The 27181-nt window shown below is 40.8% G+C and overlaps 1 long non-coding RNA gene across 1 annotated transcript; it reads left to right on the top strand.

The window, feature by feature from the left end:
• Window positions 1–3376: 3376 nt before the first annotated feature.
• Window positions 3377–26860, top strand: LOC119484368. Its single transcript, XR_005205975.1, has 4 exons — window positions 3377–3388; window positions 3893–3895; window positions 12304–12308; window positions 26788–26860. It is a non-coding gene; the product is annotated as an uncharacterized LOC119484368 (long non-coding RNA).
• The last annotated feature ends 321 nt before the right edge of the window (window positions 26861–27181 follow it).

Below are 27181 nucleotides of genomic sequence, written 5' to 3'. Positions count from 1 at the left end.
GAGACCCAGACCGAGGCTGGACCGAGGACTGGGAGGCGGAGTTAGCAAGCCGTGACGACAGCGTGACGACAGCGTAACGGCTGTGACTCGGTGACCGAGCTATGTGACAGAGCGGGCGTTACTGCGCCTGCTCCATAGGCCAAATGGATGCGGAAGATCACCGGAAGATCCGCATACTTTTCCACTCGGAAGTCGAGCCATTTTGGCATCACGCGCCACTGAGCAACTTTCATAGGAATGAACGGGGCCCCGCCTCCAACGCTGTATCCAGTTCTCTTAATACATCCATGCTTTTTTTTTTTACTATTTCTCTCTAGATGCAACAACAACTTTGCTCCATGTTGCAAATGCAACACATATAGTAAGTTGAAACGGATGCAAGTCAGCGGGGATATAGAACTATAGACAAGAAGATAAAGATGTAACAAGATCAAAGAGGGAGGTAGAGAAAGTGGAGAGAAATGATGCAGGTTATCAAGGGGAAGGTTGTGGTGAACCTTATGCCTCCACTCTTTACAGCCAAACAGAAAAAAATCTGCCCTGCATTATCTGGGGATGATGGAGTTCAACCACTAGACCTGAAACTCAACCTTGGGCTGTCTCCTCCTCCTCCGTCTTTTCTACCTGTATGAAAGCTCATTTCCTGATCCGCCGTATGTATTCTGTGGTTTAAAAGAACCAAAAAAGAGGAATCCATGTAGTGCAGGAGTATGAGATTTTTATATTCGCTCAATAAGCTTCATCAACAGGAATGGGAGACGGATGCCTGCACGCTGCTTTGTCTCTCTGTTTCCAGGGTTTCAAGGAAATGGCTGCGCTGCCTGTTCTTGTGTCCCTCCGGTGGAATCGCAAAGGTCACAGTCACACACAAGCAAATACACACACACACCTTGACACCATGCTGACACCATACAGACACCAATACAAAAAAAGCCCCCCACACATCTACTCACAGAGAAATTACTTTTCTGAAGTCAGATGAAATTCACATTCTACAGGACGGGGACTGGCGCAGGTTCAATAAGACCTGAACCAGCCAAGTTGGGGATTAGTTTCTGCTGGGTGGTATAATTAAAAAAACACGTTTGATGATTTCAAAGTAAAATGCCTAAAAATTGCCTTCCTTTGTTAGTAAATCTACCTGAAAATTGCAGTGTTTTATTAGTGACCTCATACTGGGCCAATAGGAGTAATTAGCAGTTCAAGTCAATAAAACATCACCGATTGTTAAAACAACCTCCCCCCCTGCTGATCTCATCTAAAAAATCACTATTAACTTTCTAGATGATATCCAAATTTTTGAATGATCCCAACCTGTGTCGTCAACCCCCAGAGCTTTGATTGACAGGTTAATGGCCAATCCCATGCAGGTAAACTACACATAAACTGTTGCACAGATCGGACCATATCAAGTGCAAGCACTGATAACTTAACATTTTATTTCAATAAAAAAACAATTGCGTCTTCCAAACTGCTATGTATGGGCGAATCAACATCAGATGTCCCTGGCAAACCTTGAGGTGGTTGCCCAGCTATTTGTGAACCCGGTCATTCATTCTTAGTAACTACGACTTACTTTGTTCTTCTTTACCTTTCACTTGATTTGGTCTGTTTGTTGTTGTGTCTCGCTCAGAGATGTCTCGTTCTGAAATGTTGCGGTCACATCCGCATTGCAGAAAACCATCTTGATGTTCAGAACTGACATTGAAAATCTTTTTAGATAACGCTAAGCTACGCTTTCTGTAGTGCAACACAACAAACTCTGCCCAGCACTTGCACTACTCTCCCTCACGTTTCCACTGTTGTCAAGTCACATGACACAATAAGAAACCGACCGGATCGAGTGAAAGGTAAAGAAAAACATTTTTATTTCTCTGTAGGGTCCTTTCCATAATGTTGTCAGACACTTATAATAACAATCTGAGCCTGTGGACAGCCACCGTGACGTCACCTATTGGTCTGCGGACTGATGTTTTTGAAGTCTTGAGTTCCGCATTTTGGCCGTCGCCATCTTGGTATTTTTTGCAACTAGAAGTGACACGTGAGGGTGGAGCTAAGTACAACCGAATGCGGTCGAATGCGACCAAAAAGGTTATATTAATTTTGATGAACTGAAAACACTGTGAAAGGGTTAAAGTTTTTAGATGAAATCACAGACAACTCCCAGACCGGACAACACCATGGTAGCGACCTGTCAATAACAAGGTAGCCACGCCCTAAAGCATTCCTTGATTTATGGTCTATTTGACTAAATTGGACCATAATTCACTGAGTGAGAGTATAGGCTCATTTTCTCATAGACTTCTATACAATCAGACTTTTTTTTTTGCAACCAGAGGAGTCGCCCCCTGCCGGCTATTAGAAAGAATGTAAGTTTAAGGCACTTCCACATTGGCTTCACTTTTAGAACCGGAGATTGCCCACCAATTGCTGCTCGTTTTGTGGCTTCTGCTTCAGCAATCTTGCTCAATACTGACCAATTTCAAAAATTGTTGTCCCCATTAGTCACAAAAACATGGGAAAATAGGGTCCAGGATGAAAAAATACCAAAGATGCCCTTTAAGGAATGTCTTGGCTAGTAAAGGGTTTATTAATGTGTAAATCAGTTGCTAAGAACCATCTGTAGTGCTGTCCAATAGTTGTAGGGGGCCAGGCAATATGATAAACTTAAAGGTCCCATATTGTGCTCATTTTCAGGTTCATACTTGTATTTTGGGTTTCTACTAGAACATGTTTACTTGCTGTAATGTTCAAAAACATTTTATTTTCCTCATACTGTCTGCCTGAATATACCTGTGTTTACCCTCTGTCTGAAACGCTCCGTTTTTAGTGCATTTCAATGGAATTGCAACGGAATTGCGTTGTTAGGCAACAGTTTGTGTCCATGTTTACTTCCTGTCAGCTGATGTTATTTACATACACTGCAATAGGAAATAAACTGGGACATATTTAGAATGTTTAAGTTTAAAACCGTGTAATGGTCTATTATTCTATATTTGTTACATCACAAATGGACAGAAATCCTAACGGCTTGTTTCAAAAACACAATTTCTGAATACGGGCTGTGTGTATTTCTCCATATATTGAGCGTTTTGATAGTTTAACAGTATATAAAGCACTTAAACCTGCTTTATAATATAAAATACATGACAATCTCACTTATTACAATATGGGACCTTTACATTAATAATCTCAATATCTTCAATGGTGATTTAGCTTATGGCCCACTGATGAAAGCCTTGCGTACAAACTTGGTGTGTGTGACAAACTCCCGACACTGTTTGGATCGCTGGGAAATGAGATCCAAAACAGACCTACAATTACCGCTAATCACCACTCACCTGCGAAAGAGAATGAAAGGGAGATCTTTAAAATTGTAACTTTGAGTGTAAAAAAACCCCACACAAACACCAACTGCAATTTTTGGCGTACATAATAATATACAATTTTGCTATCCACAAAAAAAAAAAGATTTTCACTTAATTATATCATCATTTTGTGAAATAATGCTGATCATGCTCGTAAACATTTATCACAAGCCCTCATTTTCAGTATTCATTCATGCCACTAAACAGGCTCCAACTAACTCTGAAAGAAAATTGTGTTTTCAGTGGAAAAGCCCTTCAATTGTTGTTCAACCATGTCAATGACTTTCCCCCTCAACCTGAGTGGACCCCAATTATCCAGCAATTTACAGCACACTTGTAGTCTGATAATTGTAGTCCTGTCCACGGAGAGTTCTCTGTGTATCATTTGCTGATGATCTGGGTGCCAGTCAATAGTATAGATGCAATTTCATTTATTCCTGCTAACACGGAGCATTTGAGGAAGGTTTTCCTTGTTTAAAGTTGCTTCTTCTTCTTGTAGTAATTTATGCTATGCATTGGCATAGTTGGTTGTTTACAACGTAAGTTATCATCTCAGCGTTCTTGTTTGTCAGGGTTTTGTTGCAGCGATACCCACACTTGACGGTTTGCTAAACCAATCCCCCAAACAGGGATTGTCCAATCACAGCTCAGCAGCTAGGCAAAGCGAGCTGTCAAGCTTCGGATTTCTCTACATGTAGAAGCGGTGTATATGGGGTTGTAGTAAGAGAGATGCTCTGCATTTAAAGCGTTTGAAAGGTGTCTGGTTTATTGTTTTTTTCTAGGGCTCTCAAAGTTAACACGTTAATTCGTTTTAATGCAACTCATTTCTTGTGATTTTTAGATTGTAGCAGGCTCTGTTTTAAAGGTAGAGTGAAGATATTGGTATCATATGAAACTAGGAAACCTAAGGAATCCATCGGTACCAACTATGTCAAACTAGCTTGTCGCAAAGGAGGCTAAATAACGATCCAAACTTACGCTGGATTTTGGCGAAGAAAAACTCTCATGGCCATTTTGAAAGGGGTCCCTTGACCTTTGATCTCAAGATATGTGAATGAAAATGGGTTCTATGGGTACTCACGTTTGATAATTATGATAATCACATGCAGTTTGGGGCACATCAGTTACTTTAGTGAGTACAATGTTATCGTAAGGGATAGAAATGGGTGCCAGCATTATGGAAATGATAAATAAACTGGTAATAATATTCCTGAGGGTGCCTCATGGATACAATTTGGAGATCGAAATGAAACGAAAAAAAAAAAGTATATTATGTAACAAAATACATAAGGTTACATTATGTTATATTAATTCTAATAGGTAAGATAGCATATCAGAATATATTGCTACCGATCTTTAAGTTTGTCAATCTTTGTTTTTTTTGTTGAATGTGGTAATAAGGTCATGTTAATGCTTCATGGCACCTTTAATTGACCATAAACTCCCTTTCAGATTTACCATACACTCTTTTATATATGAGCTAGTATTACAGTCTTATTGTAACACATGTAAGGCTTTTTAAAAAGTGACATTTTCATTGTGGAATAACTGACTTTCCAACACACCCCTCGCCTGCTATTTGGCATCAGCTAAGAGCAATAAAAAAATTAACAGAGGAGCGTGGCTAATATTTATTAGCCTTTTACCCTGTTTTTCTAATCCAAGCAAAAAAAGGGGTTTATGTTTGCTTCCTCTCACCTCGTCTCCAGTGAGATGGAAAGGGCCGGTCAGCTGAGTGTCCAAGTGACCGAGAGCAGGAACTGCCTTTCCCCTCTGTGCACTGCTAATGACAAGAAAATAAACACAGGAAACGGCCAGCCCCAGCTCCCTGCAATTAGGTCACCGTCACACATGCACACGCACAAACAGACATTGTGCTGCTGACTACATCATGTTGTGTGTGTGTCTACAGTAAAAGCTGCAGCTGTTACAGGACAGGATTACTGGCAAGACGAACAGAAAGACTCGGTCCTCTAGTTTCATGGTGTGGTCTGGAGGAACGACCGGCAGCAATATGTGCAAAGCTGGTAGTAAAGGACTGAAAAAGTGGGGTTAATTAAAAATAATAAGCTTGTAAAAACTCCGCTAGGCGGCTTCAGCGGGAGTCTGTGAGGTTTGATCAGAATCTATCGACAGTGCGGGCAACATAAACATAATACGTAACCTTTATTTAGTCAAATTGAGATTAAAACCTCTTTTTGCAAGTGAGACCAAGCCAAGACACCGTTAAGCATCCAACACATAACAGGACAACAACAACAAATCACAGCAGGGGGCCTTTTTGGGGTGGATCATATTTAATGCATGAAGAACGTCAGGGACTTGGAAGGCTTCCAAATCAAACTAATTAGCAAAGGATGGGGGGCATACTTGATGGTGTTAAGATTCAACTGGGATTGAGGAAGACTGCTGATCAAAAAGGACGTTTGTCTGCGATAGACAATTCCAATTTTCAGTACCTGGGGGAAAATCAGAAACCGTTTTGTTCTGTAATACTTTAATTGTCTTCCAGAATTTTGAGTGATTAATAAAACAGTCATTTGTCAAGGTACGGTAATAATTTGATTTAGAGTTCCGAATGGATAAGCTACACTGATTTCTCAAAGTTGTGAAGTGTTGCGAGTCTTCAATACTTTTGTCTTTGGAGAACCAAAGATTGATCAAACAAACTAGGGGTGTCGCAATATACTGGTATTGACGATAACCGTGATATTTAAAAATTAAATATTGATTTCTTGTTATTTATACAATTATGATAATATTGTGTGAATAACATTGCCTCTTTAATCATTTTATATATATATACAGTTATGAAAAAAAGAAAAAACACAATAAGCAAAGGTAAAGGTGAATTTAACTTAAAGCACTATTATTATTATTATATCAACTTTCCCATAGATATCGTGATAATATTGTTATCGTGAATTCTTTTGGACACGATAATCATGTAATGAAAATCTGATAATGTGACAGCCAACAAATGTAGTCATTTTAAGCCAAACCTATGAGTTTTTTTAGTAAACCTAACCAAGTCTTGACACCCACTGCTACCATCATTTTTATCAGCCTTTTTATTATTATTAGTATTAGTTATATTCCTATTATTATTACAGCTATTAATTCCGATAGTTGTATTATCACTCTTTTACATCCACTGCTATTGATTTTTGTTATTAGTCCTATTTGTATTAGTTCTTACAGTTTCTCTCTCTCTCTCTCTCTCTCTCTCTCTCTCAATTTTCAATTCAATATGCTTTATTGGCATGACTGTTAGGTGAACAATATTGCCAAAGCGTCAATTCAATAATGAGAAAAAAAGAAGAACAAAATAAAGACAAAAACATATATACGTATATACATATATGCAATTCATTAAGCAAATTATAATATATAGATATTTAAAAAGAACATGGAAATGGTATAAAAGGTAGAAGTCTCTCTCTCTCTCTCTCTCTCTCAAAACCCAACCGGTCGCAGCAGATGGCCGCCCACCCAGAGCCCGGTTCTGCTCGAGGTTTCTACCCGTTAAATGGGGAGTTTTTCCTGGCCGCAGTGCATAACAATGCAATGCCCTTTGTAAGATCTCTTGTTGGGTCTCTAAACTATAAAGTACGGTCTAAACCTGCTCTATATAAAAGCGTCTCGAGATAACTTCTGTTATGATTTGACGTTATATAGAAATAAATTGAATTGAAGTAGTTTGATGTGTTTTGTTTTTTAGTCATATTACAACATTAACCACGCATTTAAAAATCAGGGAAAAAATACGTTTCCCTTGAGAATGCAGATTAGTTGTATGGGAACGCAATTTTGTAGGAGACGGGTTACATTTGGGTTCAAACGTTGCTATACTCTCATTGGTGCGCGTAATGTTTTTCCAAGAAAAGCACAGACAAAAAAATGAAAAAAAAAAAATCTGTGATGTGAGATAACCAAAACTGTTGGCAGAAAATGTGTTCATGGAGGACCCCATCACTCATAGTAAGAAGCTGGTTGAGAAGTAGTGTTCTTTAAGTTTTTTCCTGTCCAGCATCTCTCCATATAACAGGTAAGAGTAGGTTTTAATATTCCTAACACATCCACATCAGGATCACCACGCCCACTGCAGTGGCATTTTTGGCTGTTACCTCCACTGTTCTGCTGTGAAAACAGAGGCCAAAGAGAGCGTGAGATAGACAGAGAGAAAAGGGTAGCAACAGCTGGCACCAGGTGCTGCTCCTACCAGGCCCCTTCATCTCTAAACCCCATGTTTAGATTTGGCACTGTCACTCCGACCATGACTGAGCCTATTTCCCACCACCGACACACACACACACACACAGACACAAACACACGCAGCGGGCAGGCCAGACCAGAACAGTGGGGCCAAAGCAGCAGTCTGATAAGCTGTGATAGCGATTAGTCATGTCTAAGGCCAAATGTCCATGTCAGAGATTCAGAGAGGGGGGGAGAAAAAAAGAAGAGGAATAGAGGAGGTAGAGAAAAGGATAGATCTGGATAAAGGGAAAAAGACAGGAGGGATTGATCAGAGAGACAGAACTGTTGCCTGAGAGAGATAATGAGCAAGCCACAGAGGATGAAATAAAAGAGAGAAAGAGAGAGCGAGAGGGGCCTATAGGGAGGGGAGGAGATGGAGAATGAGCGATAGAGTTTGGATGGAGGAGAAATAAAGTGAGCTTGATCTGTGTGTGTGTGTGTGTGTGTGTGTGTGTGCGTGTGTGCGTGTGTGTGGGTGTGTGTGTGTGTGTGTGTGTGTGTGTGTGTGTGTGTGTGAGAGAGAGAGAGAGAGAGAGAGAGAGAGAGAGGCTGTCAGTTTAATTGATGCTGTGACAGCCTGACCATTTATTTTAATGGTGGTGTTTTGCAGTGCTCCATCACGGCCCGACACTCACCTCTTATGTTGGACAAGTTGCTACATTTTTTTTTTTTTTGGCAGAGGAGAGAGGGTGAAAGTCAGAGTTACAAACGACGTGAGTTTGTGTATACGCTATCAGCACGCCTCGGCGTCTTTGTTCAGTCTGGGAAGACAGGGATATATGTCTTCGTGGATGTGTGGGTGTATGCGGGCGGGAAGCGGGAGAAGTGAGTGTGGGTCTGAGTTTTTAGCACACAGGCGTAGTTTTCATGTGTGCTTCAACACGTGCGTTAAATACGTGTGTGTTTGTTTAGTGTGTGACTGTGTGTCCTTTTGCGCTACATCCTGCAGGATGGATTGTTTCCTCGTCCTTTTCCTGCTTCGTCTTATTTTAACCCCTGAGCAAGGCTGGACACAGGGAACACACAATCACACAGCTGTCCACTTCTCTCACACACACACACACACACACCAATCACACACACACACACACACACACATAGAGCCGTGTACTTCTATCTATGTGAGGACACTCATTGACTTGATGCATTCCGGCGGCTGTAGCTCAGAGAAAGGTTGAGCGGGTCGTCCACCAATCGTAAGGTTGCTGTCAGTGTATGAATGTGTGTGTGAATGGGTGAATGCTGACATGTAGTGTAAAGCGCTTTGAGTGGTTTGGAAGACTAGAAAGGCGCTATATGAATGCAATGTCCATCCATTTACCATTCCGTAGCCCCCCTACCCTAACCTTAACCTTCTCAACTAAATGCTTGACCCCAACCCTAACCCTAAATGTCACTTTCCAAAAATGTCCGCACTCTGAAGGTCTAAAACTCGTATTGGTCCTCACAAAGATAGCTGTACAAGTACACACACACACACATAGATGCATACCCACACACACACAAAAGCACACACCTACAATTCACCTTGACATGCCCACACAGACCTTCTGACGAGCCGCAACCTTTCTTTAGATATACACACACACCAACCTCTGTCGGCAGCTGGCATATGACCAGTCACTGTGTGTGTGTGTGTGTGCGTGTGTGTGTGTGTGTTTAAGATGAGTCAGAGGAACACAGGGACAGCAGGGTGGTGCTGGTGGCAGGGGGTTGCTGTAACCGTATTATTCTAACCAACCCATTGTGGTCTTTTCTCAATGACACACACACACACACACACACACACAGTGGAAAAAGCCAGGCCAGCTATCCAGGGACCAACCTCCGACTGCCTCTGCCTGTTTTATTAATGGAGCGCCCTGGCTCTGTCGGCTCCATAATAGCTACTGTGCCCACGGATCTGTCTGTCTCAACAGTCACACACACACACACACACACACACGCATACACGCTTAAGTCACAATTGGGGGCGGACATTTTAATACCCCCACTAAGGGGTCACCCCTTTCTGAATGGTTTTAGAGAGATTCTGGAATGTACAAAGTAATTTTTTGAGTGCCCAGATTATTAAAATCGGTTGAGATTTTAATTTAAAAGAACTTTTGTTCAATCAGTTATTTTACCTTGCGATTGGGGACAAATAATTTAAATGTCACATTTGGGGTCTTCAGCTATACACAAATACACAGACTGATAAAAGTCACCTTTGGGTGCCTTAATTTCCAATTGGGGACACATGTCACATGTCATTATCTGCATGTATTTTAAGCTATGTTTAGTAAGGAAAACATGTTATGTGAATATGAAATCCATCCTTTGATCGAGTAACACTGTTCTTGAGTAGCTCCTGAGATATCATGAAAAAAACCCACATTAAACTCAATCAACGTAAGCCCTAAATGACCTCATACTGAAGGAAGATTTTGCTTTTTCTTTTGTCTTTGGGAAAATGTCAATGGTTAAAGTGTGAGAGAGAGAGTTATCCTCCTCCTCTTATAACTGTTCTGGCTGCCTCCAACTATAACAGCAAATTGCTGAAAAGGAAGGAAGGATTTTCACACTACTATATAAACCAAGATGAACAGCTTGTTGACACACTGAATCATCAATCCAGATTCTACTGTCAAGACATCAGAATCAGAAACACCAGTCAAAATTGCAGATTTGGAGACTGCAACCCATGCTACGGACTTGTCCAACACCCTCCTCTGGCTTGACTAAAACACAAATGGACTGGACATATCCCCGCCGCCTCCCGCTACAGACCTGGCCGACACCCTCTCCCGGCACCACAGACAATTCCCAAAGGCCTCAGCTTTTACTGTAATAATACATGTATAACTTAGCATCAAGTCAGTGTTCTCATTTTGGGTTTAAATTCTTGCAAGCTCGGAATTCAGTCTTTCAGATGCAACCTGCTGATATTGTCTCTGAACCCAACTGTAAATAATATTGATATCAGATATCATGAATAACAATCACACTACGGGTATCAGTGCATCCCTGCAAAACTGATTAAGACGGCTGGCAAAGAGAAGGATGATGGCTAAAGTACTGGCCAATCCTTCCCATACCTACATGTCTTATGTAGTTACGCCAACCCAGGTGTGCCCAACCACAACAGTTGTTTCAACAAATTTCTACAGTAAACGCTGGGTATTAAAGCTGATTAAGAGGCAAACTGAATATGTCAGTCATAGTAGCACCACAATGAAAATCTGCATGTAAATAAACAAGACTTCTGTTTGCTGTTAACTTGTGTTTTAGTAACACAATACATGAACATCATGTACAAACATGCCACAGCTCAAATACATGAACATCATGTACAAACAACCCAAAGCTCAAATACATGAACGTGAACGTGCATGTAAGTCCTCTTTACAAAAATTAAAATTGAAAAAAAATATACTGTTTAGTACCTGGCGGACAAAACAATGATTTGATAAAACAATGGTTCAACCAGACTTACATTTCTGCAGAGCGCCCAAAGAAAACGTGATTCCAAAATATTTAGAACCCAATTGCACCGTTAAAGGGACTATTTGTAACTTTCATAAATGCTTGTTAACAGCGACACCTGTGTCCGTTAAGTCAACTAAAGTCAGCGTCCTGTTGCTCGCGCTTGCTCGCTCTAAATAGACATGAACGAGCATCGCTCAAAACAGTGAGGCGACACACGTCAGCTAAAAGCACAATATCACTCTATATTTCAGCTGCTTGGCAGTAATGTTAGCTGACCAGACGAAGGTCTCTCCATGAATCAATGCTGATCCTAGTGTTGGCTTTTCCTGCCTCAGCCCCCGGTGTCTCCCTCTACAGAGGGAGACACCGGAGACTGAGCAGGAAAAGCGTGTCAGGTGACGGAGCTCCGCAGATAGACATGTTATCGCCTCCCTGACCGGGTGCCGGTGTCTCCTCGACTGTACCTGCAGGGAGACACCGGCACCCGGTCGGAGGCGATAACATGTCTATCTGCGGAACTCCGTCACTTCACAAGGCACAGGGAAACCTCTGTTGGTCTGGAGGAGCTGCAGCAGTTATTTCAGCACAAACGTCCATTGGACATTCACTAGATATTCTCAGAGCTAAACTAACTCTTCTGCAGTGTGGAGTGAGCGCGCATTCACGTCTAGAGATGGAGCGAGACAAAGAGGACGCGCGCGGTGTGTCTGAGTGAAGGCAAGCAGAGGAGACGAGGCTCTGGCCACACGTGAGCGTGCATGTGCGAGCGTGCATGTGCGAGCGCGCATGTGTCCCGACCCTGTTCATTTATATGCTTAAAAAGTTACAAACAGTCCCTTTAATCTACAGTATGTTAAAATAGGCATTATTGAAGGAGAGAAGAAAAACATCAATATAACAGGAGACCCTAAACAAGAGCAATGAGCAAAATGCATAAGTTGACATTGAATTGAAAAGCACCAATAGCTATTCCTGAGCACAAGCCTTTCTCTTTAAGGCAGTGATTCGATTTCTGACATAATTTTTCACTCCAGTCCAGTTTCTGTCTTTCAGCGCATAAGGTTCCGCGTTGATACACTGTATGCAGTCATTCTTTTGAGGTAGCTTGCATTTGTGGATGAAGCGCATCATGTGTCTTTCAACTGCACGTACCTCATTGTCTTCCCACTTACGTCTGGAGTTACCTCGGTTGTCTGTGAAGAAAAGAGAGAGGGGGTGTCAATATCGCATTACTCAAAGCATTTTTTGTAATCTACCCAAAACAAAGTTCACAACCTCTGCTTTCTTTTTCAGTTCAATTCACTTTTATATAGTGTCAAATCATAACAGAAGTTGTCTCAAGACCTTTTTCATATAGAGCAGCTCTAGAACTTACTTATACGTATTATTTACAGAGACCCAACAACAGATCCCCCATGAGCATGCACTGGTGCAACAGTTGCAAGAAAAAACGGGTAGAAATCTTGGGCAGAACCAGGGTGGGCGGCCATCTGCCTCGACCACCTTTTAGCACTACTGTTCAAAGTGCAAGGACGTCACCAAGGTCATCCATATGACTGCGGTGCAGAATCTGGCATAATGCCCTTCTTTAGGCTAAAACTGGATTGTACTGAACACATTACTGTCACTAGGTAAGGATACATTATTAATCCTATTCATCCTAATCTGTCATATCAGTGATCAGATATTAGTGATCAGTATGTTTTTAGTATGCCCATTTATCATTTAGTAGCCTCTGTAAGGGCTAAGTATTATTCCGGTGTAGGACCAGGTGTATATTTACCGTCTGTAAATGATGTATCTCCCAAAAAAAAGGTTGATCAAGCAGGAGGAACCAGGGAGCAACTAGTCGCAGATACCAACTTTCTCCCGTTAAAGAAGACCTAACCCAAGCCAAAACAATATTTTCCTACCTTTATTGAGAGGAGCTCTGGAAGAAGTGGTCGGAAGACGAGATGTAGTCTCTGGTGCCTCATGGCTGCCTTCGCCTTTTGCCTCATGGTCATCTTCGCCTGTTGCCTCATGGTCGTCTTCGCCTGTTGCCTCATGGTCGTCTTCGCCTGTTTCCTCATGGTCATCTTCACCTGTTGCCTCATGGTCGTCTTCACTTGTTGCCTCAGTGGACGACTCATCCGGCTCATCCTCATCACTTGACACATCCTGATCTTGTGAGGAATCAACTTTTTCTGAAGAGAAAATATGAGAAGAGAAAAAAAAGGTACAGCCCCAGCAATTGTAGAAATCCAACATGTCTATTCTGAATGGATTGCCCACATTATTGCAGTTGCACAATAATCAAAATAATTTGGTATATAAATGTTATACATAACATGAACATACACAACATCTTCTATGGGGAAAAAATGGGAACAATACTTAATCTGTTTCAATTTGGAGAAATGCAAATGTACAGTTTGTTAGGTTGATATGGTTCTTTATGTCTAGACTTAAATTACCAAACACAGCATAAAGGGTACCGTACTGCTATAACAAGTACTGATGATGCATTTCTCATGAGACAATAACCATGGGTTGCCCCAGCATCTGAACTATAATATACCAATATACACTCATACAGTATATCCATACCTTCAGGGTCAATCTCGATGTCATCAAGGGTTTGACCTTTATACTGTGAGAGAGTCCCCTTCTCCACTGCCAAAAGCACTTTGCTCATTTTGGCGAGCTGAAGGGTTCCCTGGGGCAGGCGGTAGTACTGTCTGTGTATGCGAATGTCATGACCCAGAAAGTCTGCAAATTGGTCTGCTTCATTTTCTTGAAGATTAAGTACCTGAGACATTGTTGCTATGTGCTTTCGGAGCCTTGTTGAGGTTAAGACCTCGGGATGTTTGGCACCACTCTCCCTTGCAAACTTTTTGATGCATTCTCCTCCTTTGTAAGCTGATAATGCTCCTGGTCTACCGAACATGTAGATGTTCTCTTTGGAGACTCCGCACACCTCACGAGTGCCAGCTAGGAGCTCCATAGCTGAGACCATTGATGGTTTTAGGAGCACAGGGACTCCTCTTCCTCGTTTTCCCCTGATTTCTACTCTGGTGAAGAAATCACACATCTTGTTCTCAAGTGGGGTAAGACATACGGCCATGTCCTCATTGAGTTCGGACTTTTTCCTTGCTTCAAAAGTGGCCAACTCCATTCTTGACACCTCTCCTTCTCTTCTTCTGTTGAAAACGATTAGCTGAGCAAGTGTCACTTTGGCAAGTGCTGCATAGTTGTTTGCAGAGGGACACAGTCTCAGCATTCTATCAGCAATGAGTTTAACATTTTCCATGTGAGAGTCCAAACGTTTGACGTCTTCAGTGAAAGGTAGAATCTGTGGTGCATTCCACTTTGACTCTCTCAGAGTAGTTGTTGCGCCTCCTGTAATTAATCCCTTCCATCTGAATTTTGTAATGGTTTTGAATTCTTGAGCAAATTGCACAAGGCTCCAGTCTCTGTTGACTGTGGACAAGTTATCACTTTCTATAAGCTCAGAGATTATACCCAGACTGTTGCCAATTTTTAGGCTTAAGGAAGGTGCGCGGAATGTGTTGTTCTCTGGGTTGTACCCAGCCAACTCTCTCACTGCAGATATCACATGATTGCAATTTGCAGGATTGATGAGTTCCTCTGCCTTCCGGATAGGAGTATTCTTCTGAGCCACTAGAAGTAGTCGCCCAAGTTCTCGAAGTCTTTGCCTTATGTAGTCATGTCTGTTCTTTCTTGACCCGTTTAGATCAAACAGGTGTTGTCCAAACTGCAAGAGAAGTTGGTCATTCTGGATAATCTGAGTGACCTCATCAAAGTTCATGCAGGAAATCACACTCTTCAAGCCCTCGCCAACATCACGCACAATGGCAGTTTTAAGGGCACATTTGGATCGAACTCGCGTCCTCGCCGAGCTGGATTCATCACCAGTTTCTGTCTTCGCTGGGCAGATTTTCATGTGCCTCCACAATGTCTTTTTGGCATAGAGTCCTTGACAATGAAAGCAATGAATAAAATCAATGGCACGTCTAAGCTTGTGTGGTCTGCTAGCAGGCCTGCAGCTCTCCAGCTCCCTCCCTCACAACTTTGGCATTGTGGGCAAAGTTTCCACGGCGTCTGAGAAGGTTTAACCTTTTGCGTCTCTCTTTCGAATTCTTTGGATATTGAAATGCTATGGCAACATCTGGTACATTCCCATGTACAGCCTTCCAGGTGTCGTGCAATTTTTGATCTGGGCTGGAGGCAATAGAGACAGTAGTTCTTCTTGTTATATACTCGACGAGTTTCAGAATTTGAGTGAGGCAATACTTGGATTGAGTTAGAAACTTGTTCGATTCTGCTTTTCTTTGGAGTGTTTGAGTTGTTCTTTAGTGGACTGGGGGATGAGATCTTTTTCTTCCTTGGAGTGTCCAAGTTTGTGTTCTTAGGGCTGACTGCTGTATTTCTTTTTACTGGGCTTTCTGCTTCAATATCTTGTTTTTCTAGAGATAAAAGGGGATATCGCAGAGAGGGCAGGGGCTTTTTTGCAACTGGATACAGTGGTGTGTCTTCATTAGGCTCAGAGGAACTTCCTGTTTCAGAGGAACTTCCTGTTTCAGAGTCCGGGGCAAAGTCAGGATCACTATAGTCAGTGTAATAGGACTCATCAGGGGATGTTTCCTTATATGAAGTAGGCTTGAAAAAAAATAAAAAGAAAAAAAGTCAGAGATTCTGTTTAGTAACCTAGGTCATCATTTACTTAACTTAGTACAATGCACTGTGTTGATGCATTGAACTTTTATTATAAGAACATTATCTGTTAGCTGAGGGATATGGTGTATAAGGTTCAATTTATCCAAGTTTATTTAATGAAAAGCCACACAATTAAGAACTTCACATATACATCAAATGTACACTACTGTCATTTAGGGGTTTCACAGAAATGTTTACTATGAAAAACCACAAGTTGACACTGTCTATCATTGTAGACTACTCGTTTATCTATGGTTTTAGCACAGTGCAGTAATAAAGCAATGGCGATGCATCTACAGCAGATACTGTATGCAGCTGGGGGTGTTGTGGGTAGTTGTTGACAAGTCTCTAAAATGTAAAATGTATGTTAATAGTCTATGGTCTATGGTACACAACCACTGACTGACAACCTCTCTTAGCTGTACTGTGCTACTGTTTTACTGAACGAGAGTCTGTAGCTGAACTGTAGCTCTCACTCGTTCATCAGCCCAGTGGTGCACTGTGTACTATGTTGTGTACAGGATGAACAAGAGACTGCTGCCGCTGAGCCATGGTGGTGGTGGCGCACATTTGTTTTGGTCTGAGATGCTGAATCTCGTATTTAGAAACATTAAATAAACAGAATTTAAAGGAATTTAGAGAAGAACAGGCTCCCACTAACCTATCCCTGCAATAAAGCACACACGTTGTCACTGCAGTCAAACAGTATTTCAAGCTCAAAATATCCTACTGGGGATTTAGTCCAATCAGATCACAGCTCATTTGTAAATAGCCTCTCAGAGCCAAACCAGGACTCTGCTATTTCATCCACCCCAAGGTTGGTACCACCTAACCTAACCCATTACTTATTGCATTTGAGACCTTTATGACGAGAATTGAGCATTGTTATTGGGTGAAAAAAATGTGATATATCTCCAAATTAATTGTCTACTCAACCACATTTTGGGAGTAGTTGATGACTACTGAAATGTGAATGTCTTACCGTTATTAGACTGCAGGAAGATACCTGTCTTTGTCTTGACGACGCCCTTTTTAAGTCATCCACTGAACGATTCCCAGACCTTTGACAAGCTGATGATGTTGTAGCACATGTAAGAGGAGCTCTTGTCTAAAAATTGAAAAAAGAAAAAGGAAAGATAGGAGCATTCCATTCAGTACAAATAACTTGCCAAAAATATGTTCATTTACATGCATTTTTGACCTTATATAAAACAATACAGATAATATAGAGCTTAAAAAGTATCACTGGTATGATTGAAAAGGATCTGAAATTATAATGATGTTTTGGGGATGTGATTTCTGACAAATTCCATTCCCTATTATGATGATAAGGGATAATATAATATTCTCGAAATGAACAAACAAACTATATATGGGGTGTATTTTTGAAGACCATCATGAAAATGAATGGATACATGATGGTTTAATTAATGATGCCAAATGGTAATACTGATATTATCCATCAATGAATCTACTTATACTGTTGAAAAAGAAATAATGGACCATTGTTTAAATGTAGCAAGCCTTGCAGTGTTACCTGTGTTTTTGTTGCTGGCTCTCCATCTTCCAATGGGTCACTGGTCATTGTTGGTTCATCCTGGGATGAGGTATCTGATGACACTGGTGACTAAAAAGAAAACCCAACTTATTATGTGCAGTATTCAATTTCAATAAATAAAACTTGCACTCCTATCAGTGTTATAATGCCTGATGTACGCAGAGCGTGTCAATGATCATGGAGTGTTAAACCTCACCCCAGTCTGAAGTTGTAAACATACCTGCCAAGAGTGCGCCTCCAATGGGGATTGTGAATTCAGCTGATGAAAAGAAAGAAAGGCATGTCAAAAGCTAAGAAAGTGTCGATGAAAGAAAACAAGATATTTGGCTCCAGAGCAAGAACAAAACTTATAGCAACGTTAGACCAATGGTCATTTGGAAAAAAACATTAATTAATTCATCATTGCCTTACTCTTACTAATGTCTAAGTTAGCAAGATAACATTTTGTTGTGGATTGTGAGCTAGCCCCCTGCGCAGCAGGAGACAGCAGGCAGGACATTTTTCTCTGACCCTGCGCACTATTGACCTTCAGTCATTGTAGCACTCTCCGTCTCAATAGTGCATACAGATTAAATATAATGGGTGAAAAGTTTTCTCCAGTTTATGGGAATTAATCAGAAGACAAGTAAAAAAAAATATTATTATTATTATTGGGCGGTATCTAGCCCACAGGCCGCCAGTTGAAGAACACACCTTTATGCTTCGACTGCATTGCATTGAGTGAGAATTCAATTCTGCGAGATGATATATTACTCACATGCACATCCAGTTCTGCCAGTTGTTGAACCAGTTGTGCACGCTTTAACAGATTCATGGTGTGTTGTCTTTCTTTAGCATTTCGTTCCTCCTCTGCAATTTCGTAACGATTGAAGCATTCCTCATGGTGCTGTCTCAATTTGGTCATGCGAGACTGTAATGACTAAAGCAAAGAAAGTTGGTGAATTCAACCTTGAATTGCAACATTTCACAGCCCAAAAATTAGCAATAGTGTAATTACATAATATATATAGTATATATATATATATATATATAAAATAAAGCGATTACATTATGTGCCACTGGAGTGCTGCTGTAGATATTGATATCATCAGCCATGAGAGATGCATCAAAAGGACCAGATGACAGCTAAAAGAGAAAAAATTAAGATATATATATATATATATATATGGCACAAGAAGATGCTACAATTTTGAATGATTCAGTTTGTGGGGATGTAGGAGGCTCCCTTCTTGTCACATTAGGGAACAATTCCAACTACTCATACCTAACCAGGGACATCCACATAAAACCTTTGGTCACCAGTACGCCAGTGTATCACTACTTTTGGGGTCTTTCTTGACACATATACACACGCTACTCAATCCTAATCGGGGACGTTCATCCATGTCAAACCTTTGGTCACCAGTATGTCAGTCTATCAATACTTTTGGGGTTGTTCCAAACACACAAACTATTCTAAGAGGTACTATATATGGACAAGAGAAGTCCTGACAGACCATGACTACTTTGACTGAAACACTGGATAACAATACCTACTCATAGACCCACTATATACTTCACTGAGAACAAATACCTTCCAATCTCTAAGAGCTAAAGTAGTATTTTATATACTGGCCCCTACCTGAAATTCGTCACTATCTTTGGCAATCTGCTCGCTGACATCCGGTGACATTTTCTGCAGGAAACACAAAATTAGGATAAAATGAAAACCAATCATGATACTGTACAGCTCAGATGTCATGACACAAGAAGATGCTACAATTTGAACCGATTCAGTGTGTGGGGATGTAGGAGGCTCCCTTCTTGTCACTTTATGGAACAATTCCAACTACTCATGTCCTAACCAGGGACATCCACATAAAACCTTTGATCACCAGTACGCCAGTGTATCACTACTTTTGGGGTCTTTCTTGACACATATACACACGCTACTCAATCCTAATCGGGGACGTTCATCCATGTCAAACCTTTGGTCACCAGTATGTCAGTCTATCAATACTTTTGGGATTGTTCCAAACACACAAACTATTCTAAGAGGTACTATATATGGACAAGAGAAGTCCTGACAGACCATGACTACTTGGACTGAAACACTGGATAACAATACCTACTCATAGACCCACTATTTACTTCACTGAGAACAAATACCTTCCAATCTCTAAGAGCTTAAGTAGTATTTTATATACTGGCCCCTACCTGAAATTCGTCACTATCTTTGGCAATCTGCTCGCTGACATCCGGTGACATTTTCTGCTGGAAACACAAAAATAGGATAAAATGAAAACCAATCATGATACTGTACAGCTCAGATGTCATGACACAAGAAGATGCTACAATTTGAACCGATTCAGTGTGTGGGGATGTAGGAGGCTCCCTTCTTGTCACTTTATGGAACAATTCCAACTACTCATACCTAACCAGGGACATCCACATAAAACCTTTGGTCACCAGTACGCCAGTGTATCACTACTTTTGGGGTCTTTCTTGACACATATACACACGCTACTCAATCCTAATCGGGGACATTCATCCATGTCAAACCTTTGGTCACCAGTATGTCAGTCTATCAATACTTTTGGGGTTGTTCCAAACACACAAACTATTCTAAGAGGTATTATATATGGACAAGAGAAGTCCTGACAGACCATGACTACTTGGACTGAAACACTGGATAACAATACCTACTCATAGACCCACTATATACTTCACTGAGAACAAATACCTTCCAATCTCTAAGAGCTTAAGTAGTATTTTATATACTGGCCCCTACCTGAAATTCGTCACTATCTTTGGCAATCTGCTCGCTGACATCCGGTGACATTTTCTGCAGGAAACACAAAATTAGGATAAAATGAAAACCAATCATGATACTGTACAGCTCAGATGTCATGACACAAGAAGATGCTACAATTTGAACCGATTCAGTGTGTGGGGATGTAGGAGGCTCCCTTCTTGTCACTTTATGGAACAATTCCAACTACTCATACCTAACCAGGGACATCCACATAAAACCTTTGGTCACCAGTACGCCAGTGTATCACTACTTTTGGGGTCTTTCTTGACACATATACACACGCTACTCAATCCTAATCGGGGACGTTCATCCATGTCAAACCTTTGGTCACCAGTATGTCAGTCTATCAATACTTTTGGGGTTGTTCCAAACACACAAACTATTCTAAGAGGTACTATATATGGACAAAGAGAAGTCCTGACAGACCATGACTACTTGGACTGAAACACTGGATAACAATACCTACTCATAGACCCACTATATACTTCACTGAGAACAAATACCTTCCAATCTCTAAGAGCTTAAGTAGTATTTTATATACTGGCCCCTACCTGAAATTCGTCACTATCTTTGGCAATCTGCTCGCTGACATCCGGTGACATTTTCTGCTGGAAACACAAAAATAGGATAAAATGAAAACCAATCATGATACTGTACAGCTCAGATGTCATGACACAAGAAGATGCTACAATTTGAACCGATTCAGTGTGTGGGGATGTAGGAGGCTCCCTTCTTGTCACTTTATGGAACAATTCCAACTACTCATACCTAACCAGGGACATCCACATAAAACCTTTGGTCACCAATACGCCAGTGTATCACTACTTTTGGGGTCTTTCTTGACACATATACACACGCTACTCAATCCTAATCGGGGACGTTCATCCATGTCAAACCTTTGGTCACCAGTATGTCAGTCTATCAATACTTTTGGGATTGTTCCAAACACACAAACTATTCTAAGAGGTACTATATATGGACAAGAGAAGTCCTGACAGACCATGACTACTTGGACTGAAACACTGGATAACAATACCTACTCATAGACCCACTATATACTTCACTGAGAACAAATACCTTCCAATCTCTAAGAGCTTAAGTAGTATTTTATATACTGGCCCCTACCTGAAATTCGTCACTATCTTTGGCAATCTGCTCGCTGACATCCGGTGACATTTTCTGCTGGAAACACAAAAATAGGATAAAATGAAAACCAATCATGATACTGTACAGCTCAGATGTCATGACACAAGAACATGCTACAATTTGAACCGATTCAGTGTGTGGGGATGTAGGAGGCTCCCTTCTTGTCACTTTATGGAACAATTCCAACTACTCATACCTAACCAGGGACATCCACATAAAACCTTTGGTCACCAGTACGCCAGTGTATCACTACTTTTGGGGTCTTTCTTGACACATATATACACGCTACTCAATCCTAATCGGGGACGTTCATCCATGTCAAACCTTTGGTCACCAGTATGTCAGTCTATCAATACTTTTGGGATTGTTCTAAACACACAAACTATTCTAAGAGGTACTATATATGGACAAGAGAAGTCCTGACAGACCATGACTACTTGGACTGAAACACTGGATAACAATACCTACTCATAGACCCATTATATACTTCACTGAGAACAAATACCTTCCAATCTCTAAGAGCTTAAGTAGTATTTTATATACTGGCCCCTACCTGAAATTCGTCACTATCTTTGGCAATCTGCTCGCTGACATCCGGTGACATTTTCTGCTGGAAACACAAAAATAGGATAAAATGAAAACCAATCATGATACTGTACAGCTCAGATGTCATGGCACAAGAAGATGCTACAATTTGAACCGATTCAGTGTGTGGGGATGTAGGAGGCTCCCTTCTTGTCACTTTATGGAACAATTCCAACTACTCATACCTAACCAGGGACATCCACATAAAACCTTTGGTCACCAGTACGCCAGTGTATCACTACTTTTGGGGTCTTTCTTGACACATATACACACGCTACTCAATCCTAATCGGGGACGTTCATCCATGTCAAACCTTTGGTCACCAGTATGTCAGTCTATCAATACTTTTGGGGTTGTTCCAAACACACAAACTATTCTAAGAGGTACTATATATGGACAAAGAGAAGTCCTGACAGACCATGACTACTTGGACTGAAACACTGGATAACAATACCTACTCATAGACCCACTATATACTTCACTGAGAACAAATACCTTCCAATCTCTAAGAGCTTAAGTAGTATTTTATATACTGGCCCCTACCTGAAATTCGTCACTATCTTTGGCAATCTGCTCGCTGACATCCGGTGACATTTTCTGCTGGAAACACAAAAATAGGATAAAATGAAAACCAATCATGATACTGTACAGCTCAGATGTCATGACACAAGAAGATGCTACAATTTGAACCGATTCAGTGTGTGGGGATGTAGGAGGCTCCCTTCTTGTCACTTTATGGAACAATTCCAACTACTCATACCTAACCAGGGACATCCACATAAAACCTTTGGTCACCAATACGCCAGTGTATCACTACTTTTGGGGTCTTTCTTGACACATATACACACGCTACTCAATCCTAATCGGGGACGTTCATCCATGTGAAACCTTTGGTCACCAGTATGTCAGTCTATCAATACTTTTGGGATTGTTCCAAACACACAAACTATTCTAAGAGGTACTATATATGGACAAGAGAAGTCCTGACAGACCATGACTACTTGGACTGAAACACTGGATAACAATACCTACTCATAGACCCACTATATACTTCACTGAGAACAAATACCTTCCAATCTCTAAGAGCTTAAGTAGTATTTTATATACTGGCCCCTACCTGAAATTCGTCACTATCTTTGGCAATCTGCTCGCCGACATCCGGTGACATTTTCTGCTGGAAACACAAAAATAGGATAAAATGAAAACCAATCATGATACTGTACAGCTCAGATGTCATGGCACAAGAAGATGCTACAATTTGAACCGATTCAGTGTGTGGGGATGTAGGAGGCTCCCTTCTTGTCACTTTATGGAACAATTCCAACTACTCATACCTAACCAGGGACATCCACATAAAACCTTTGGTCACCAGTACGCCAGTGTATCACTACTTTTGGGGTCTTTCTTGACACATATACACACGCTACTCAATCCTAATCGGGGACGTTCATCCATGTCAAACCTTTGGTCACCAGTATGTCAGTCTATCAATACTTTTGGGGTTGTTCCAAACACACAAACTATTCTAAGAGATATTATATATGGACAAGAGAAGTCCTGACAGACCATGACTACTTGGACTGAAACACTGGATAACAATACCTACTCATAGACCCACTATATACTTCACTGAGAACAAATACCTTCCAATCTCTAAGAGCTTAAGTAGTATTTTATATACTGGCCCCTACCTGAAATTCGTCACTATCTTTGGCAATCTGCTCGCTGACATCCGGTGACATTTTCTGCTGGAAACACAAAAATAGGATAAAATGAAAACCAATCATGATACTGTACAGCTCAGATGTCATGACACAAGAAGATGCTACAATTTGAACCGATTCAGTGTGTGGGGATGTAGGAGGCTCCCTTCTTGTTACTTTATGGAACAATTCCAACTACTCATTCCATAACTAGGGACATCCACATAAAACCTTTGGTCACCAGTACGCCAGTGTATCACTACTTTTGGGGTCTTTCTTGACACATATACACACGCTACTCAATCCTAATCGGGGACGTTCATCCATGTCAAACCTTTGGTCACCAGTATGTCAGTCTATCAATACTTTTGGGGTTGTTCCAAACACACAAACTATTCTAAGAGGTATTATATATGGATAAGAGAAGTCCTGACAGACCATGACTACTTGGACTGAAACACTGGATAACAATACCTACTCATAGACCCACTATATACTTCACTGAGAACAAATACCTTCCAATCTCTAAGAGCTTAAGTAGTATTTTATATACTGGCCCCTACCTGAAATTCGTCACTATCTTTGGCAATCTGCTCGCTGACATCCGGTGACATTTTCTGCTGGAAACACAAAAATAGGATAAAATGAAAACCAATCATGATACTGTACAGCTCAGATGTCATGACACAATAACATGCTACAATTTGAACCGATTCAGTGTGTGGGGATGTAGGAGGCTCCCTTCTTGTCACTTTATGGAACAATTCCAACTACTCATACCTAACCAGGGACATCCACATAAAACCTTTGGTCACCAGTACGCCAGTGTATCACTACTTTTGGGGTCTTTCTTGACACATATACACATGCCACTCAATCCTAATCGGGGACGTTCATCCATGTCAAACCTTTGGTCACCAGTATGTCAGTCTATCAATACTTTTGGGGTTGTTCCAAATACACAAACTATTCTAAGAGGTACTATATATGGACAAGAGAAGTCCTGACAGACCATGACTACTTGGACTGAAACACTGGATAACAATACCTACTCATAGACCCACTATATACTTCACTGAGAACAAATACCTTCCAATCTCTAAGAGCTTAAGTAGTATTTTATATACTGGCCCCTACCTGAAATTCGTCACTATCTTTGGCAATCTGCTCGCTGACATCCGGTGACATTTTCTGCTGGAAACACAAAAATAGGATAAAATGAAAACCAATCATGATACTGTACAGCTCAGATGTCATGACACAAGAAGATGCTACAATTTGAACCGATTCAGTGTGTGGGGATGTAGGAGGCTCCCTTCTTGTCACTTTATGGAACAATTCCAACTACTCATTCCATAACTAGGGACATCCACATAAAACCTTTGGTCACCAGTACGCCAGTGTATCACTACTTTTGGGGTCTTTCTTGACACATATACACACGCTACTCAATCCTAATCGGGGACGTTCATCCATGTCAAACCTTTGGTCACCAGTATGTCAGTCTATCAATACTTTTGGGGTTGTTCCAAACACACAAACTATTCTAAGAGGTATTATATATGGATAAGAGAAGTCCTGACAGACCATGACTACTTGGACTGAAACACTGGATAACAATACCTACTCATAGACCCACTATATACTTCACTGAGAACAAATACCTTCCAATCTCTAAGAGCTTAAGTAGTATTTTATATACTGGCCCCTACCTGAAATTCGTCACTATCTTTGGCAATCTGCTCGCTGACATCCGGTGACATTTTCTGCTGGAAACACAAAAATAGGATAAAATGAAAACCAATCATGATACTGTACAGCTCAGATGTCATGACACAATAACATGCTACAATTTGAACCGATTCAGTGTGTGGGGATGTAGGAGGCTCCCTTCTTGTCACTTTATGGAACAATTCCAACTACTCATACCTAACCAGGGACATCCACATAAAACCTTTGGTCACCAGTACGCCAGTGTATCACTACTTTTGGGGTCTTTCTTGACACATATACACATGCCACTCAATCCTAATCGGGGACGTTCATCCATGTCAAACCTTTGGTCACCAGTATGTCAGTCTATCAATACTTTTGGGGTTGTTCCAAATACACAAACTATTCTAAGAGGTACTATATATGGACAAGAGAAGTCCTGACAGACCATGACTACTTGGACTGAAACACTGGATAACAATACCTACTCATAGACCCACTATTTACTTCACTGAGAACAAATACCTTCCAATCTCTAAGAGCTTAAGTAGTATTTTATATACTGGCCCCTACCTGAAATTCGTCACTATCTTTGGCAATCTGCTTGCTGATATCAGGTGCCAATTTCTGCTGGAAACACAAAAGCAGGATAAAAGAAATATGTCAATCTTGACACAGCTCATTTGGATTCATTCAGTACCTGCTGAAAAAGATAAAATCAACTGTTATTAACATTAAACAAATTAATCTGCTACTCACATCATTTCAAGGGAAAACTAGAACATTTGTGAAATCACTGCTCTACATTCAGTTATCCATGATAAGTTAGTTTACCTGTTTGCGCCAAGGCCAGTCTGCATCCCCGTAATTGTAAGTTATTTCTTCACCTGGAGCAATATCTCTTAGGGCAAACAAGCAAAGATGTGGCATCCCACCAACATCAATAGTTTTCATCTTGCAGTTAGGCTTCTTGTGGTCGTCATTCACAAGCCTTCCCAGTGACTTGTCCTCAACAGATGCATCAAGACTTAAAGAAAAGAATAGCAATGTTAAGAATACAAGTTGCCTACTTTGTTTAGACAGTGTTAAGCACAGCAAGATATAGTTAAAAGAAAATCATGCAAAACTTGGAAAAAGAAAGATTGGAGAGAGAGAAGGGAAAGTTTCATCCAACACCCGAGGGAGCAATTTAGGTAGCTTACAGCAATATACAGGTACGTTAAAGTATTGATGTGCTGGTGATTCACATGCATGGTTTGTTAGAATTTGGGATATTTTCAAGTTAACAGGCCATTTCAAGCTCATCTCCTAAAACAATTTTAAGGAATTATAATTACACCTGCAAACAAGGACATATTTATTATTACTTACAGCCAACATTTTCCTTTCCATTTGAAATCAAACAGGAACACTGCTTCTGTGTCGTTGTAGTTTTTTGTATGAAGAAGACGATCCTGTTTGACAAGTTTACCACAGTATTCAAGCACAAAATCTCCTTTGTTGAAAACCTCCAGAGCAAGCACACCTCGACCTTAAAAAAAAAAAAAAACACATTACTATTTTTTATCCGCTAGAGCAGTCTACCATATTTCAAATTAGAGCCTATTTTGCAATGAAAGCATAATACCGGTATATAGAGAAACCATATCCAACACCAACATGCTTGTTTAAGTCATGTCTCCTTCTCAAGAGTTAACCTCAAGCTGGGGTGGACAACTTTGGAGAAATGAGCAAGAACCCCCCCCCACCCCTGTAACATCTGAGAGGGGCAAATTTAATAAATTCCTAATCTTTTACACAAACAGATGTGCCAGCACAATCTAGTTGTTACTTAATCATTCAGCAGCCAATAAATGTATTGTCAGCATTC

This window comes from Sebastes umbrosus, unplaced genomic scaffold, assembly GCF_015220745.1.
Source record: "Sebastes umbrosus isolate fSebUmb1 unplaced genomic scaffold, fSebUmb1.pri scaffold_174_arrow_ctg1, whole genome shotgun sequence".
Taxonomy (NCBI): Eukaryota; Metazoa; Chordata; class Actinopteri; order Perciformes; family Sebastidae; genus Sebastes; species Sebastes umbrosus.
The sequence above is the reverse complement of the archived record's forward strand: the minus strand, read 5'-3'. Positions and strand labels throughout refer to the sequence as shown.